Below are 18,993 nucleotides of genomic sequence, written 5' to 3'. Positions count from 1 at the left end.
AGATGAGTGGAACTTAGTGTCCAGAAGCAGACCTGTGAATGCATAGATATTTGATTCATGACAAAGGTGGCATTGCAGAGTTTTATCGAAAGGGTAGTCATTTCCATAAATGGTGCTAGGTCACCTTGAGATATATATATATAATTATTTTTTTTCTTATTTAACCTATATATAAAATCATTTCCAGGAGGAGAGTTACAGATTTGTATATGAAGGGTAAAACAATAAAACTTTTGGAAGATAATATAGTAGAATATCTTCATGGCTTGTTTTCATGATCTTGGGGCAGATATAAACAGTAATCATAACTGAAAAGCTTAATAATTCAACTTAATTAAAGTTCAGAACTTTATCCTAATAAGCTATTAAGGTAATGAAGAAGGCAAGTCACAAAATGAGAAAGATATTTGACAAAGTTCGCCTAACTAAAATATGTGAAGAGTCAATAAGAAAAGAATGAATAAACTGATTTAATTGAGTAAAAACTTGAACGGATACTTTAGTAAGCATATGACAAAAAGGTCAACAGCATTAGTCTTAGGGAAATGCAAATTGAAATCTTACTGACTCTTTAATGCATAGCCACCAGAATGGTTAAAATGTAAGAAGAACGATACCAAAGTTTGGCAAGGATATATATCTGGGAATTCTCACATGCTGATAGTGGGAGTACAATGTGGGACAGTCATTGTTTGGCATTATATACTGAATTTGACACGTACCCTGTGACCCAGCAGTTTCACTCTTAGATATATATAGAATGTTTATAGCAACTTTAGTCCTAATTGTCAAAAAAACTTGAAAATCTCAGAGGTATTCCATAATGGAATGGATAAATGAAGACACATTCATTGAATGGATTCTTCTACACCAATGAAAATGAAACGAGTTCAACAATATGGATGAATTTCACAAAAATGAATGTTGAGTCGAGTAAATATTGAAGGCTGCTCTTTATACATACATACATACACTGTATAATTCCACATAGATAGAGAGTTCAAAATCATAGAGCTCAAGACTGTTCTGTGGTGTTAGAAGTCAGAATATCACTTACCTTTGGAAAGAAGGAAGGGGGTAAATGATTGGGATGCGTAGGACAGAGAAGATTCTGGAGTGCTAGTAATGTTCTGTTGATCCTGGTGGTGATTATACAAGAATGTAATGTTGAGGATCTTTTCATGTGCTAATTGGCCATTTGTAGAAAAATGCCTTTTAAAGTCCTTTGTCATTTTTGAATTGGTCACTTTGCATTTTTTAAGTATACCTCCATCCAGATGAATATTCATTACAGTATTGCTTTAATATTCCGATGTTGGAAATCACATTTTCAAAATAGATTCGCTATTTCCATACTGTAAAATACTCTGCAGCCATCAAAAAGAAAGAGGTAGAGGCATAGGAAATTTTTGTTGTTAAATGAAAAAGCAAATGACGGTATAGTATAATCCCACTGTAAATTCATAGAAGAGGACCTGGAAGAATACATGCCTAATTGTAAAGGGGAAGGGGATTGTGGAGATAGCAAGAGACATTTCATTTTTTCTTTGTTTGCTTCTGTATTATTTAACCCCTTTACAGTAACCATGTATTACTTTATAAAATATGAAAAAAAAATGATTGTACCTCCTCTTAATTCCATCCTGTCCAAATAGATAATTTCCAAGGGTCCTTCTTAATGCAACCACCCCATAAAATAGATATTTTCTTTTTCTTTTTTTTTTTTTTAAGATTTTATTTACTTATTTGACAGAGAGAGAGAGATCACAAGTAGGCAGAGCAGCAGGCAAAGAGAGATGGGGAAGCAGGCTCCCAGCTGAGCAGAGAGCCTGATGCGGGGCTTGATCCCAGGACCCTGAGATCATGACCAGAGCTGAAGGCAGAGGCTTAACCCACTGAGCCACCCACGCGCCCTGATAGCTCTAACTTAGATATTTTAGTCAATTTATGTATATGTATGAAAAGCAGCACAGCTGAAGGGACAAGAGAATAGGCTCCAACTTTGTTTTAATCTCTGTGCCACATTTTACTGTGAGTGCACATCATTTGGCTTCTCTGACTTTTAATTCCCTTATCTAAAAAGTGAGGCAAGATTCCTTTGAAGATTAGAGATAAGACATTTAAAGCCCCTGGATGTTTAATAAATGTCAGCTATATTATTTATTGATATATGCTTAGCACTGTTATGTTATTTAAACTCCAGAGTGTCACAAACTAGATTTAGTTTATTTAGATATGAAATTAGTATTTATTTGTTGGTAAAATCTTTATGCCAACATGTCATTGTGTATCACTGAAAGAAATGAATTTCAGTAGTTTTTGTGGTACCACGGTCGGGGAGGGAGCCTCTGTTGATGGCCACTTGAATAGAGTTTGCATTATAAATTTTTGTCTTACTGTTTAGTGACAGCTAAATTTTTTGGTTAATAGACATAGAAGTAGCTGAGGCCTTCATTTAGGGGAAGGACTTAGTAATTAGATGTAATACTGTTGAAATCCTTATCTTAAGAAGTAGTTTATAAGGTAACAAATTAACCCAAATATGTAGCATAATTTTAAAATAAAATTTTTTGTTTGTTTGTTTTCTTCTTTTAGGGAACTGGTCCTCTAGTGACTCGCTTCCTTTGTTGTTTTACTAATTTTTTTTTGCCAATTTTGCCTGATTATAGTTTTTCCACTTTGTTTTCTTTTTTTTTTTTTTTTTTTTGGCTCCTGAATTGTTTCTGTTTTCTTTCTTTGAGTTTCTAGCACTTTGCTCTTCTGTAACCATGTTTCTTTAACATGTCACTTTATTACAAAGTGACCAGACACTTTATATCAAATAAAGTAAGTTACGTTTTTACTTATATTATGTGCAGTGAGTGTATGCTTATATTCTGGAGGCTAATCCTTCAAGAATCAGATATTAAAATCGGTACCCTAGGAGGCCTTGATATTAGATACAAAGGAGTACCAAAATGCCAGAAGGCCCTGAGGAGTTTGCTTTTCGAATACAATGCAAGCAACAGAATAATATTTTCATACCATGTATCAAGGACAAACAGAAGATTCACACCAGCACATTATCTGTAAAGTGCTTTAGAGTTTGTGGATGCTTGTACTTCTACTATGTGAATTGGAATTCGAATCTTGGTACAATCCTGTGAGGTACTGGGAATAGGGAGAGTATTTCAATCCCCTTCCACACCTGTGTTAACAAGTGGGGCCACTGAGACTCAGGGAGGTCAGACAGCTTGCCTGAGGTTTCACAACTAGGATTTACTGACGTCTTCTGACATCTGGCTGAATCTGGGGCCAACACTTAGTGGCTCTTACTATGTGTCAGGTCCTCCACCAAGACAAAGATTAGCTCGTTTGCCGTTCAGTAACTCAAAATCCAGAATTTGTCCCACTCTGGAACATTGAGTAGAGATAAAGTTTGCTATTCTCTCTCTCAAAACAAATATTTAATAATTTTAGCTTTTATTATAATAGTGAATGAGAACATATTTGGATTTCCACAAGGCTTCTACCAACAGAAGAGAAATTAGGGCAAAGACTGGATTAAATGGAGGCTGACAAGAAGTGCTTATAGGACCCTGCTTAATCTGATTTTAGTTCCACCATCATCCTTTCTAATGCCTCTCTAATTAATCCAAAAACTATCCTACAGTCTTTCCTCATTACGTATAAGCCCGCACTCTGGACTCTGTTCTGTTCTAGCAGTTTCAGCCATCTTCCGCTTTCCTGTTCCAGTCTTTTCTTCCCGTGTGCTCTAACGGGCTCTGCTTCTGTGTGCTCTGAATACACATGTGCTCAGAGCTTTCCCCGTGCTCCAACTATGCTAGAGCATAAAATGCTCTCCTCCCCAATTCTGCCACTTGGAATCCTCTCTGTTTCAAGATTCAGGCGGTGACCTACTTCCTACATGAGCTCTTCCCTGACCAGTCTCTCCCTCACCCCATCTCCTGTTTACCCTTAGCCAGACTGAATAGCAGCTCTGGCACTTGCTCATGAAATTGCCATCTCCTCACAAGGGACAAGTATGTCTCATCCATCTTTCTCTCCCTCACAGAAGGTTCGTACAATGGTTGTATAATTAATTACTGTCTCAATATTTACTACTACGATGAATTTTTAGAATACAACTTTTATCTGGTAATCCCTGGGTTCAGAAAACTTCGGTGATTTTCCTCTGTTCCAGAATTACGTATAAAATCTTTAGTCTAAAATTTGAGGTGCTCTATAAATACTAGAACTAACTTATCTTTGTGGTCTAACTCATATTTAGTGTCAGTAACCCCTTTCCTTACCTTGCAGTATGCTTTGGGGTCTCCCTCCTTCTCTCTCTTTTTTTTTTTTAAAGATTTTATTTATTTATTTGACAGAAATCACAAGCAGAGAGGCAGGCAGAGAGAGAGGAGGAAGCAGGCTCCCTGCTGAGCAGAAAGCCCGATGTGGGGCTCGAACCCAAGACCTGGGATCATGACCTGAGCCGAAGGCAGCGGCTTAACCCACTGAGCCACCCAGGCGCCCCTCCCTCCTTCTCTTTGACTATGATCTTTCTCCTGTCTCAAATGACTTACTGTGTTCTTCACGAAGGCTCTTCAGGCCACTGCTTCAAAAACTTCAATATGTGCTCATTTTGCTTGACAGTATTAAAAACTGTGTATTCTGATTCAGTGGGCCCAGGGCCAGACCTGAAGCTCTGCATTTCTAATAAATTCCCAGGTAATTCCATGATCCTGTTCCCAAGACTATGTTTTGAATAACAAAGGACTATATTTTAGTCTGCAGTAGCTATTGTTTGTGTCAGTCATTTGGAAATAGTGTATAGTAATGAGTTCACTTATTTTGAACTTGATATTTCATTTTTTGTGTCTTTTTTCCTTATCTGCTTGTTGACATATATTTTATTTTATCCTGATTTACATCCTCTATATATAATGTTTGTTCTAAAACAGTTGATTGATAATTATAAGCATGAATATTTTCTTTTTTTAAAAGATCTTATTCACTTATTTGAGATCAAGAGAGAAAGAGCGAATGTGTTTACACAAGTGCATGAGCTGGCCGTGTTGGGGGAGGGGCAGAGGCATAGGGAGAAGCAGGCTCCCACTGAGCAGGGAGCCTGACAGGACCCTGGGATCCTGACCTCAGCCAAAGGCCGATGCTTAACCGACTGAGCCATCCTGTTGCCCCAAACATGAACAGTTTTCACTCTAGTAATCACAGATGTTTCCTGCCCCTCCTGTATGCCCTTTAGTCAACGCTAGGAATGGGCCCCTAGTGAGTCTTCTCTTTATCCCAAGTAAGTAAACCTTTTCCATTTTCGGTCATTTCCAGTATTCACTCATTCATTGATCAGAATTTGCAGAGTACATACTAAGTCCTAGGGCTAAGACAGCAAACACAATAGACAGAAATATTGTCATTTTGGGATTTATATTCAAGTGTGATGAGAGAGAAGAAGGTAAACAAGTAAAATATGCAATATGGTGGGTAAGTGCTATAGAGAAAATGAAACCTAGAAGGGGGTGTGGGGGTTAGGAAGTATGGGGATGTGGCTCATGTGGGGTTGAATTCCAAAGGAGGATAGAGTTCTTGGGAAGGGCTCATTAGAAGGTTGCTTTTGAGCAGAGGCCTGAAGGAAATGAGGGGAGCTATGCACTTACCTGGGAGGAGCTTTCCAGATGGGGATCTACAGATGTGAGGATGCTGAGCTGCACGTTTGCCTGGTTTGTCACTGGATTTGCTGGAAGTTTGACTAGAACAGTGAGTGACGTGAGATGTGGTTTGGAGGTGAAGGGGAGGGGTCAGGTTCTCTTTGGGGCCTGGGTGCCACTGTATGGATTTTGGCTTTCATTTAAAATTAGATGGAAAGACATTAGAAGGTTTTGTGCAGAGCTTTTATTTGACTCGACTAACCTTGCTTAGCAGATCACTTTGGTTGGTATGTTAAGGAAAGGAGAAGACGCGGGCACAAGAAGAGAGACTGGTAACTGTTGCAATGAGCCTGGCAGGAGAGGGTGGTGGCTCAGAGCAGCACGGTAGCTGCGAAAGTGGGGAGAGGTGATTGGATTCTGGATATATTTCTGGCCATGAAACCTGCAGAATTTTTAGACACACTGTGAAATGTTTGAATAATTCAGCTAATTCTTAGAATAGTATGAGTAGAATGTAGCTTTTGCCTTTCCAGTGAGCTCCCTTGTTGCTGCCATCACCCACACAGGTACACGTTAGTGCTTCACAGGACAGCCTCTACACATTCTGTTAAATACGAGAGAAAAATAACAAGTGACCTGTCCTGGGCCAGAAGCAGTCATCGGAAGACAAAATGTGATGCTTTCAGTCAGCCATTTTGTTTTGACTTTTTATTTTGAATACTTACCATCTCAGAAGAAGTTGCAAAAATAGTACAGAGAAATCGCATATACTCAAAATCCAACTTCTCCCAGTTTTAACATCTTACATAACCTACAACACATTCTCCATACCAGGAAATTGACATTGTCACATTGCAGTCAACGAGATTACAGACCTTGCTTTGCATTCAGCAGTGTTTGCATACTCTCATTTTCCTAACATATATTTTTATACAGCATAGAATGCAGCCTTTTGGGTTTCAGGTGAGATTTACTGTTATTAATTACGGAATTCTCCTTCACTCTGGCAAACTATTGTCAAATTTATTGCTAACTGTGCTTAGATGTTAGGTAACACAAGGGACAGAGGAGTTGTATGGAGTATCCCCAGATGGCTTTTCTATAGCATGGACCTCCCCCTCCCTCTTCTTTTTCTCCTTCCTTCCCCTTTTCTTTCCTGTTCTTTTTCCCTTGCCCCCTTCCACCTCCGTGTTGTCTTCAGTACTAACCAAGGAATGGGTGGGAGGAAGGCAGTTTTTTAGTTTCTTTTTTTTTTTAAAGGGTGGCTTTGCCTTCTCCACTCTGAAAAAACTTTAAGAGCTTCATTTCTTACTCAACAAAATCCGTAAATCCACAGCTGTTCCACTGGCAAAAATTAACATGTTTTGTTCTTGTCACATACTGGAATTTTCTGTGGCTTTCCCTATTTTAAAATTATATGAATTCATTGATTCTCTTACTGTGGGCTACCACTTATCAACAATTTTGTATTCAGAGCTCTGTTCAGAGAGGAAGGAGAGATTAAATTTGATCGATAGCAGAAGATTTCGGCGTCGTACATGGTAAATACTTTCTGGGTGTCTTGAATCTGGCAGTTCCTGCTCTTGTGACCTTGTCAGTCCCTTAAGCCCTCTCTCTGCCTTGGTTTCCTCATCTCCAAGATGGGAACAGTATTAGAATCAGCTTCATATGGTTATAGGGAAAGACTATGTGTAAAATATTTAGAATTATATCTAACACATAGTAGCATTATTTTATTAAGAACAAATATCTGAATGTAGATTTACAATGGTATTCATAAAAAATAAAAAGTCATTTGTAACAGAAAATATGTGGGTCTCTTAAAATTAATTTATTTCTTCCAATCATTTTAAGTAGGTAAACACAGTGCAATACTGTTATTTAGGATGAATATTGACTCTCTTGAATACTTACATAAGCACCGTTACAATTGGAACACTCAGATAACAAAGGAGGAAGTCATAGGCAGGAAAATTTAATTCTAGATTTTCAATTCTGAAAAATACTTCTTTATTTTCTTCTCCTGATAGATGCTTAACAGGTTGTTGTCTCAGAATTGTTCACACAGAGGCAGTGTAAACTGATCCTTTTTTTCTTTTCTCCGTGTTAGTGGAGTAACTAACAATCCTGGGTTGCTGCTGGTTTAGTGATCCAGGCTTTTACTGGCAATACATCCTGCTTGATCACTTTTCTTACTTCACTGGGCCTGAAGTGCCTCTTTTTTATTGGATACACTGTCTCCCACCCAGGTAACAAATATAAACAACCAAAGAATAAGTACATTTCTAAAAGATTGCAAACACAATAAATGCCAGTTTCCTGCTGGTGTTTCCGAGCGGGACTCCTCACCTGTGTGAGGTTGATGGGTGGGGCGAGACCGGCCCAGCCTGTTCTGCGAGTGAGTGTGAGTTGGGGCTGGGCCCTTCCTGCGGTGCTGCGGAAGCCATTCGAGCCGAGGGAAGGAGTAAGCTCCTGAAGGCGAGCCTCCTGCCCACACACAAGCCAGCTCGCCTCGGGTAGGGACCCCACGTGGCAAAGAAAACTGCAGGAAAGGGGTGCCTGGAAACAGAGCCGGAGCCTAAAAGTGCTGTGGTGATCTAACTCGGACTTATCCTGAGGCGGCTCAGGTCTGAGCTGTGGGGGCTGTGATTCCTTCGGCATGCTTGTACACGGAATGCAGAGCTCCTGTGTCTGTGTCCTGTCGGATCCACTGCTGAGTACAGTCGCTGGGAGTAACTTTAAGTACTGATCCTAAAACCTGTGCCACACAAGAGGTAAGGATCTGTCAGTTATTCAAACGCTTGTCTCCAGCAACATTCAGAATATTTCACGGAGTCTGTTTTTACATTTTATTTGGGCGCATGTTTCCTTGATTGCTTTTAAGTGTGTGGTTAGTCACTTCATTATTCAGAAAATGAGTAATTGAGCTTTAGTATTTGTCATGTTTGTAGAGAGGATTAATTGTTGAAGTAGATTGTACTACATAGGTATTGGGCTATATGTCTTACTACCCTGGCCAGTTTCAGGAAATTCCCATTTTTCTATTTCAAATCATCTTGTATCTTAATGTTTTCTGGACTTGAGGTTAATGTACAAAAGTCTTCATGATTAAAAGAACATACCTTTGTATCATAAACAACCAGCACATTAAAAAACTTTTTCCTGGTGGGTTAATAATATTTCAGTTATTGACTAATGGAAAACAGGCAGTATTGATTTACTAAAAAGAATTTAACAGACTGCATTAAAAGGCTGTTCAAATTATCATAAGGAAATAACCCTCCAGCCCTTTTACTTCAAGTAATGTGTGTTGTTTTTCCTCATAGGCGTTAATAACCATCTCTGTCCATGAAATATATAAATTAACTTTTTTCCTGTTGCAGAGATTTTTTTTTTTTTCAGCACTAGGGTAGAGTTCTGTATTTATGGTGTTTCTTTAGAGCTTGGTGACAAATGCTTTTCATTAAGATAGCATAGAAACTGGAATGTTCTCTGAATCACAGATCAGCCCTATTAAGCAGCTGAACGTTTTTCTGATTCTCGGGAACGTTCCACTACCATTTAAATGATACCGGTATTTTAATTTTCAAAACCATAAATGTGGGAGATTTCAGGATTTACAGTTCTTTTTCATTGTCAGTTTTTTAAAAAGCACCTGTTGCTCATGTGATAATGGCTTGAGACCGTAACTCGTTTTTTTTAAAGTATCAGGTAGTACTACGTGGTATTCCGCAGGAGAGAACAGAAATCTGAAGTTTCTTAGGTTAAGTTTGCATTTAAGATGATTATAGGAAGGACTAGAAAGTGATCCCGTGTTCGTGTGCATCCTTCCTTAGTGATCTCAGCTCTGAATTTAGGAGCTACAACCAGACTTGATTAAGCCGGGCTCGGAAAGCTGACTCAGGTTCTGGCTAGCCCTGTGCTTTGGAGGACTCTACACATTTTTAGACCAAAGGTAAAGAGAAACTATAGTAGTAAAAATAACTCCTACTTATTGACACTTACTGAGGTAAGTGCTTGGCATATATAATTTCATGTAACCATTATAGTAATCCTGACTGATAGGTATTATTACTGTCATTCTCATTGTGTAGTTGTTGGAATTGAGACTTAAACAGGTTATATACTCAAGAGCTTGCAAATTGGGAAGTGATTAGAGAGTGGGTTCAAAACCTCAGGTCTGTCTGACTCTAAAATCTGTGTCTTATTCTCCATGCTAATGGTCCTTTTTTTTTTTTTTTTTTTTTTATAGGGCAGGCTTTTAAGATTGCCTCTAAATAAAATGTCCTCATTATCAGTTCCATGCTTTCCAAATACAGAACCTTTCCACTCCGGCTCCTGGGGAAAAAAAAACAAAAAAACAAAAAAACCCCCAACCCACAGAAACAAATGAAAAATGACCTATGATCGTATCAGTGTTCCATACCAAACTTTATGGCTTAATAGAGGATTAGATGACATCAAAGTGAATCTGATTATACTTTAATCTACATTTAATCTGTTTTGAATCTAATAAAAAATATAATTGCAAGAAAGGAGTTTTCACACTGTTAAGGTTCTAAATTTTCAGATTTCTAGAACTTCATGTAGTATTTTTGATAGTCTTCTTACCTTTGATGTTACTGAATTCCTAAGAATATGTAGTTATTATACTTCAATTTTTATAAGCAAGAATATATGGATAGATGTCTTCCTGAAATAATTTTTAAGCTTCACGTTAAATAGTACTAGTTCATCCTGGAAAAATAAGATCCTGGATTATTTAAAAATCCTTATTAGAGATACTTCTGTTATCTGTATATTATATCCCATTCCTGTGTTAGAATCCTTTAGCATCAGAAATTTATATCCACCTCATGTTTCCTCCTACTCTTCTCTGCTAAATTGCAAATCTTTCTGTTCTGTATTTAGAAATGCAATTAGTCAGAGTCTTTTATATAATAACTGAGGTGGTAAAGTCACCAAGTTAAAAAAATTTTTTTGCTTCTTTTTTGTGCGGAGAACAAAACAAATCACATTTATTTTAATTTGTAATTTAAATTTTAAAATAAGAACCTGTAAATTTTAGCAAGAAGAATGTATAGCTTATTTATATCATACTCTAATCAGATAAGCTAAATTTGAGCCTTCTTTGATATTACTGAAATTTATAGCTCCTAGAAAAGTAAATGTATAATGTAAATAATGAGAGCGTCTTATCTTAACCTGATGACCATTTTCCCGAGGGAACTGTGATTTATAAAGATCTAACATAACCATGCCCTTTCTAATTTATAACTGTTTGTGTGCTCCTCTAGGAAGAGCAGCAGCCTGATCTTGCTTTGGTTTCATTCTTCACTCTGAAAAAGAGATACATTTTTATTCGAATACTCAAATATTTTTGTTAACCACAGGCATGCCATTCTGCTTAAGAGTTGTGCTGAATATTCTGAAGAAGCTGTTTGTTGCCCCATTTCTGCCTCTCTTTTTCCAAGTGAATTGTTCTTATCTCTTCTGTGTCTGAAAGATTCTTCTCTAAAATTTACTATAGATGTATCTTTTAGATGCCTTAGTGTCATCCATCTGCATTCCAGAGAGCAGTGCCTTTTGAAATGCCTCTTCTCCCGAGTAAATGGAAGCATGCTTGACTTATGTAACTGTTAGTAGCTTTCCAATTTTTCAATCAAGAGCCATTACTGTCAATGCTATTTTTAATTTAGCATTGTACATGACATTTCTCAAATACCTGGTTTCCTCCCTTTGAGGTTGGAATGTACAGATAGCAAAACTCTTACAGTCGTCCACATTCCAGAGCCTCATCCCTGAGCTGGTCTGTGGGACAGTCCCTTGCAGCTGTTACATGCATCAGTTAGAGAACAGTTTTTTCTCTCAACTTCCAAAATAATTTATGATACATTGATCAAAAGAGTTTCTGAACTTTCTTGTTCCATAACAATTTCAACAGCATATTAAGATTTAATACTCAAATTTATCTAAAGATTTTCTAGGACATCTACTTTTGGTGGTGGGCAAAGAGGGAGAGACATGAGATTCAAGGATGAAACTGCTGTATTCTTGCTTTAAAAATGAAAAGTAATTCCAAGGGAGACAGTGAGGATTTTACATTTTGAGTATAAATCTGATAGAAATAAGTTTTTGGAAGTTCAGAACCTGTAGATCATATTTACCTTTTTTTTCTATTACTGCAGCAAATTCTGGAAACCCAATTCAAAAATTAATCTTTATAAATTATATGGCATTTTCTAGTAAAAACAGTACTATAAATGGCCATTGTACTGTTTACCAAGGATTTGCTGGCAAATCAAAAAAATAATAGTATCTCATACAATGTAATCAACAACTCTGAATGCCTTTAACAATTAAAGATAGTATAGTTATGCATCAAGTTCTGGAAATAGTTATATAAGCATGTTGTATAAATTAGTTATATAAGAACTCCTTACTACTATTTTAAGTTTTCATGGAGAAAAAGAAATAAAATGATTCAACTAAAATTATTTTTACTTGAAAAGTGCTAAACCTAATATACTATGCATAAAACAGTAACATTTAACAGTGATCTTTCTATCTTAAATTTTTATACCACCCTTTTCCAGGATCATTAGAAAGCCTGATTTATTTTTTTATATAGCTCTTTAATGAAGTTTTAAATGATGCCCTTTCTTTCCTACTGATGAATTTTCCTACAGCAAAGATATTTTCCAAGACATGAGAGCTTTCTGTGCTTTTCTAACATTTTATTTTGTCAGAGTATTTCATGTCAGCTCATTTCATGAGCTGGGGACAGAGAGAAAGGGAGAAGCAGACTCCCTGCTGAGCAGGGAGCCCATGCCGGGCTTGAACCCAAGACCTGGGATCATGACCTGAGCTGAAGGCAGATGCTTAACCAACTGAGCCACCCAGGTGCCCCTGTTCTTATGACTTTTAAGATGAAAATTCTAGTGATCCAATAACTGGGTTATATTTTGAGTTTAAATCACTTAGAGTGTGATGCTAACACAGAATGAGTTTAGATAAACACTCAATAAATATTAGCTATACTATAATTATTTTAATGATATTACTGTATCATGGATATTACTATTTCTAAATTTTCCTTCAAAAAAAAAATTTTTTTTTTTTTGGTTTAGGATTCAATTTTTGTTTTGCAACATTGGGACATGGGTGGAGCCAGGTTGAGGGAGATCCTAACACAAGATAGACCAGAAGATTTTGAGAGCTAAAAATAGAGTCAGTGACAGAATTTCTTGGACATATCCTTATTCCATCAAGTAAAAAGTTACTCTTAAGTTTGGTGTGCAAGAAGCTCCTTTACTCTGATTTGGAGGGTGTTTTTTGTAAGATCAAAAAAACACATCATTAGAGTTATTTATGTGTATTTTCGCTTACTGACTTAGAGAACTTCCTTTATGTCCTTCATCCTAAAAGCTTTATATATGTTAAAATTCTTTTATATTATGCAAAAGGAAAAGTTACAGACATTCTGTAGTACATTCTGTAAAATGTACAGACGTTTCACTCAGAAAAGTGATTTGGGTTCAGTTTATTTTGTGACTTATATTTGAGTCACCTTAGAATCTTAACTATCTAGAAATTTTTCTTTAAAAGGTTATAGAATTATTATTCTAGTGAATCACAGCTTAATTTCTGAGTTCATTTAATTTCAAATAAAAGCTTTGTTGGTTAGTTTGGACTAATTCAATTGATCCTCAGAGCTATAAAGTAAATAAGAATTATATTAGATTTTCTCTGGCGTGAGTGTTTACTACACTGGTTCCAAAGCTATGTTTCTCAGTTGCCCAAAGATCCTTTCAGGACATATGACAGTGCGTACTAAAAATAAGTTAATTTTTGTATCTCTTGTCAATATCCCTATTAATAAATGTGAAAATACTAAGTAACACAGTTCACTTCAGGTCTTAAGACTGCGAATCTTAAATCTATGCCATATTTTTTGCTGCTATTTAAGGCATCAGTAATTTTGGAATTATTTGTCTATACTTGTACTGTATAGAATTATTTTGTTTCTGTTCCTTTATTGAAAGTCACTTCTAATATGTTTACAGTACTCCCTTGTTTATTACAGTTTTTTTAAGATGGAACTTTGGCTTGAGACATTATTTTTTTTACTTACTGTTTCCTTCTCAAGTCTCTTGCACTCATTTACATCCGTGCAAAGATACAAGGGTATTAGGAGCAAAGGGAACTTATCATAGAAGTATAAAGTATAAAACCAAGACTTTTTTTTTTTTTTAAAGATTTGTTATTTATTTATTTGACAGAGAGGCACTGAGAGAGGGAACACAAGAGGGGGAGTGAGAGAGAACCAGGCTTCCTGCTGAGCAGGGAGCCTGATATGGGGCTTGATCCCAGGACCCTGGGATCATGACCTGGGCCAAAGGCAGATGCTTAATGACTGAGCCACCCAGGTGTCCCTAAAAGCAAGACTCTTAAAAGTGGGTGTAAATTTAGTTCGCCACACTCAAAGCTTAAACAAGACAAACTAAATGATCTTCTTAAGAGATGCAAAGAAATTATGTGATAAAGGTCACAGTTGTTCATTTTATTTATCTTGGCAATTAAGCATAGGGAAATTCTTGAATATAGTTAAGCTCTCCATCCAAAAACCCCAAGAAAATTTTATTCATAATGGTGAGACTTAAGAAACAACCTATGTAAATCAAGAATAAGATAATTGTTCATTGGAAATTCAGTGATATTAAATAAGAAGTTAAACGATTGGAAAGGAAGAAGCAAATGAACAAATTTTGCTGATGATTGTCTACAAATCCAGAAGAATCTGTAGTCAGATTATTAGAAGAACAGAACTGAGCATGGTTCCTGAACAAAAACTATTTGCTGACCAAAATAGCATCCAAAATGAGTTGAATTTTTTCTGTCCAGCACCAAGTACCTTATACTCTTATTTAATCCTCATAGCATCACAATTCTATTAGGTAGATTTTAAACTTTTTCCTAGATGAGGAAAATGAAGGACTGAAAGTTACATACTTCTCAGGGGAACAACTGGAAGGAATCAGTGGTCCTTCACAGCACAATAATTGTATTTTTATATACTAGTGACAATTAGAAAATAAAATTTAGAAAATAGTGCCATTTGCATTAGCAGCAAAAACCATAACGTTCCTGAGAATAGCTATAACAAAAGTTCATATGACCTTTATGGGGAAAGATTAGAAAAATTTACTGAAGGATGTGAAAAATCAATCTTAAATAAGTGAAGAGATTTACTGTGTTTATGGACAGGAAGGCTCAATGTTATAAGCCAGTTTTTATCCAGAATAATCTATAATTCAATGCAGCTTTAATCAGATTCTCCCCCAGTTTTTTTCCTCCTTTAACTTGGCAGGCTGATTCTAAAATTCATATAAAAAAAGTAAAAGGCCAAAAATATAAAGGCAATTTTAAAGAGTAAGTAGAGGGGCCTCTCGTTCTAGATATTAAAACTTATAAAGTGTGAGAACTTAAGAAATTGAGGTACAAATGGAGGGAGAGAGACTGACAGAATTGAGAGAACTCAGAAACAGACCCCTCACACACTGGACACATTTTTCTTTTTTTTGTCTTCTTAAAAAAAAAATTTATTTGTTCATTTGGCAGAGAGAGACACAGCAAGAGAGAGGAAACACAAGCCGGGGGAGTGGGAGGGAGAGAGAAGCAGGCTTCCTGCTGAGCAGGGAGCCCTATGCGATGCGGGGCTGGATCCCAGGACTCTGGGGGATTGTGACCTTTGCCAAAGGCAGACACTTAACGATTGAGCCACCCAGGCACCACACATCTTTCATTTAAGAATCAGTCTTAAAGATTAGGGGTCAAAAGTGAGTATTCAGTAGAAAGTGATGAAATTACTGGTTTTGAAGAAGGGAAAAAAATATGATTATATCTCAACCCCATTCTAATCATACAGAAGTTCAAAAAAAACAAAAAACCAAAAAAAGTGAAAAAGATTTAGAGGAAATAGGACATGTTTTTGACCTTACACATTTCCTTACAGGAAAGCTATCTTAAAGCATGGAAACCATACTTAAGGTCATCTTAAAATCTGTGCAATAAAAGATAAGTCACAGACTGGGAGAAGATATTTGTAACGTGAATAATTAACAAAGGATTCATTTCTAGATTATATAAAGAATTCTTGTTCATCAGTAAGAAGAAGACGACATCAAACAGTAAAGTGGGCAAAGGGTATGAACAGTTATTTCACCGAAGAGGAAAAGTGAATGGCCAATAAATGTATGAGATATTGCTTAACCTGAGTGTCAAGTATAGAAATGCATGTTAAAGTGGGAGAAAATTTCATACTAATCAGTTTGGTATCAGATAATGAAATGAAGACTGGGAACCCAAAAATTCATCTTATGAGAGTATACATTGATAAATCATTTTAGAGAATATTTTAGCAAAGTTGAAATATGGTTGAAAAATAATATACTCTACAACCCACATCTGAACGTGAGTGTCTGAGAAGTTCTCCCATATTTGTCCAGGGAAAACACTCAAGAGTTGCTCAGTGCAATATCAGTGGTAATAACAACAACGTGGGAACTCCCTCAATGACAGTCAGTAGGAGAAGAGAAGTCTGAGTGGTGGTATATACTTATGAGGGAATCCTGTAATGTAGTTAAAATGAATATACTGAATCATAATTATATATTTTGAAAATACATAATTTGGGAGAAGGTTTAATATAGTATGATTCCATTTCTGCCTATTTTAAAAACATTTAAATGATAGGATATATTCTTTATGGTTACATACATGTGTAAAGTACAAAAACTTATGTCATCAATTAGCCAATACATAGTAATAAAAAAGGGCAATTTTATAGTGCTCCCCTGAATGGCAAGCTAGAAAAACAGATAAATAGAAAGCAATTATAGAAACCTATACTAAGATGGGTCTGTTCATTATTTGGATTGTGGTGGTCGTTTCAAATGTATGTGTGCATGTCGAGACATATTAAATTATATATCTTAAACTTAGTTTATCGTATGTCAACTCAATGAAGCTCTCTAAAATTTTTTAAAAAACAAACACAAAAAAGCATATGTGGTAATAATACTAAATTCCTGATAAAGGTTCTCTCTGTATGAGTATGGGATTGGAGAAGATAACCGTGTTCTATATTTGTAGTGCTTAATTTTTTTTTTAATTTAAAAAAGGAAAAATGAATCTGAGGAAATATATGGCTAAATGTTAAGACTGAAAAACTAGATGATATGTACATCGATATTGTCATATAATTCTTTTAAACTTTTCTATATAATAAAAAATATTTTGCTTTTAAATAGTAGTGAGGTTAAAACTAAGCATGTACTACAATAGGCTTCCCCCACTCCCTCAACAGTTTTTTTCTGCTGGAGCCTGGGCGGCTCAGTTAGTTAAGCATTGCCTTTGGCTCAGGTCATGTTTCCAGGGTTCTAGGATTGAGCCCTGCATCGGGGCTCCCTGCTCAGTGGGGAGTCTGCTTCTCCCTCAGCCTGCTGCTCCCCCTACCTGTGCTCTCTCTCTCTCTGTCAAATAAATAAATAAAGTCTTTTTTAAAAAGATTTAAAAAAACAGTTTTATCTTTTTTTTCTTAAAATTCATTTTTAGGATACTCCTTTGAAGAGCGGAACTTTAGAACTTACTAGTCCATGTATAATAATAACAAAGTGAGAAAGTCATTTTGACATTGCTCAGAGGAAAATCCTTTCTTCATGCTTATTGGTATGACTAGATATATTGCTTAGCCTTAACTAAAACAAGTTTATGGAATTTTGTTTTTAAACTCAAATATTTTCATATTTATTTAACAAAATGTTTCAAAGTTTGCAACAGAGACAAAGCTTGGGAGGTTACAAGATCCTTAATATCATGTTCCAGTTACCTGTAGTTCTATTCCCCTGTTAAATTTCCACCAAATGGCATCGAATATGTGTTTAAAAACTTCAAGCAAAAAAGGATATTGTGCACAATCGTGAAAATCCACTGGACACGCTAAACATTATTCTCATACTTTATTGTACCATAGGTTTAGTAACAATAATCTCCTTAAGTATTATGCATCCCACCTTTACTCTTTCATTCATCTGCTTGACTTTATGAATTTATTACTGATCTTAGAACTCTGTGCTTATGATCAAATAAACCTAATGCTGAGGTCCTTATCTGGCACAAATATCTTGTAATTTAATTTCCTGAGAAATTAATCTAAGCCCCACATTCAAATCAGTCTAGAAGATTTCTGAGACCCACCCAGTTTAGAAAAGTCTGGTTTCGGTGAAATATTGAGAAAGTAAGGAATCTTTGGTTTTGCTAGAGCAAAATTATGCTGTGTAATTAGCAACACCTGGTGCCCCATGTCTCCATGTCAAGGTTCACTATGGCCTACTGAACTGTATGCTTTTAGTGTACCCTGTAAGCTGGTTATTGGTATCGTAAAGATCTACCTTGGAGATACTATGTTGTGTGTCATACTGCTAAAGCTTTTAACTACTGGAAAGACTGGTCTAGTTGGGTTTTTCTGTGGTTTAAAAAAAAGACCCCAGATGTAAAAATCTACCGTGTGTGAGGAACATGGAAGAAGTTAGTATTGTGGCCCATGTTGCATTTCAACTCCAGAATAGGGAATTTGAATATAAACTGGCATGATTTGCTTTTGTGTAAATATTGTGTGTGTTTTATTTTTGATCTATTTTATCTGTTGAAATGCTCTTGTTCACCATTTTTGTTTCTGTAATCCAGCATGTTTGGTGGCCCTTACCCCTAACACCCTTATGGTGGCATCCAAGTTTCCTTTGTTGAAACGGGTTTATAAGCACTTAACTGTCTAAAGCCAAATCTCCACTCTACCTTCCTCAATAGAACTCTTCGGATGTAACTGACAGTATTCCATACTTCTCTTCCTCAAAAGGTAGATTTACTAACTTAGTTTTCTGGTTTGTTATAAAGCAGTGGGTGGGGACAGTGTCAGTGTCCACAGTAAGCTTTTTCCGGCCATATTACTACCTAAGAAATGGGAAGAAAATATAAAGAACAAATTAATACGAAGAGACATTTATATTTGGAAGTATTGTTAGATCTTTAAATTTGAGTATAACTAAATTGAATATTTTTATTAAATTCCCAATACAATGAAATCTATCCATCTAGATGGATAACTCATTATTCAGTTACGGATGCCAGAGCCTTTTACCACACCTGTCTCTACCACAGTGGACTAGAATGCCAGTTAGATGAACAACAATAATGACAACACTAAAACTGTATAGAACATAGCTTAATCTTACTTTGAAGACTTAGAAGTCATTTAAGACTGTATGTCTAGTCATCATTTATCAACATT

General features: G+C 36.1%; 1 protein-coding gene across 6 annotated transcripts in view; it reads left to right on the top strand.

Moving 5' to 3' along the window:
* ARHGAP32 (Rho GTPase activating protein 32) overlaps positions 1–18,993 on the top strand; it is a 297,931-nt gene that overhangs the window by 236,889 nt on the left and 42,049 nt on the right. Inside the window, exon 1 of one of the 6 annotated variants that reach the window (XM_047691948.1) lies at positions 8,053–8,419. The exons of 4 other annotated variants lie outside the window; for them this stretch is intronic. The gene's annotated coding sequence lies outside the window, so the exon portion shown is untranslated. Of the gene's footprint in view, positions 1–8,052; positions 8,420–9,471; positions 9,601–18,993 lie in introns of those variants that run through there. One more of the 6 variants, XM_047691949.1, reaches the window with a different exon arrangement.

Source organism: Lutra lutra, chromosome 10 (genome assembly GCF_902655055.1).
Source record: "Lutra lutra chromosome 10, mLutLut1.2, whole genome shotgun sequence".
Classification (NCBI taxonomy): Eukaryota; Metazoa; Chordata; class Mammalia; order Carnivora; family Mustelidae; genus Lutra; species Lutra lutra.
This window is presented reverse-complemented; position numbering and strand designations above follow the sequence as displayed.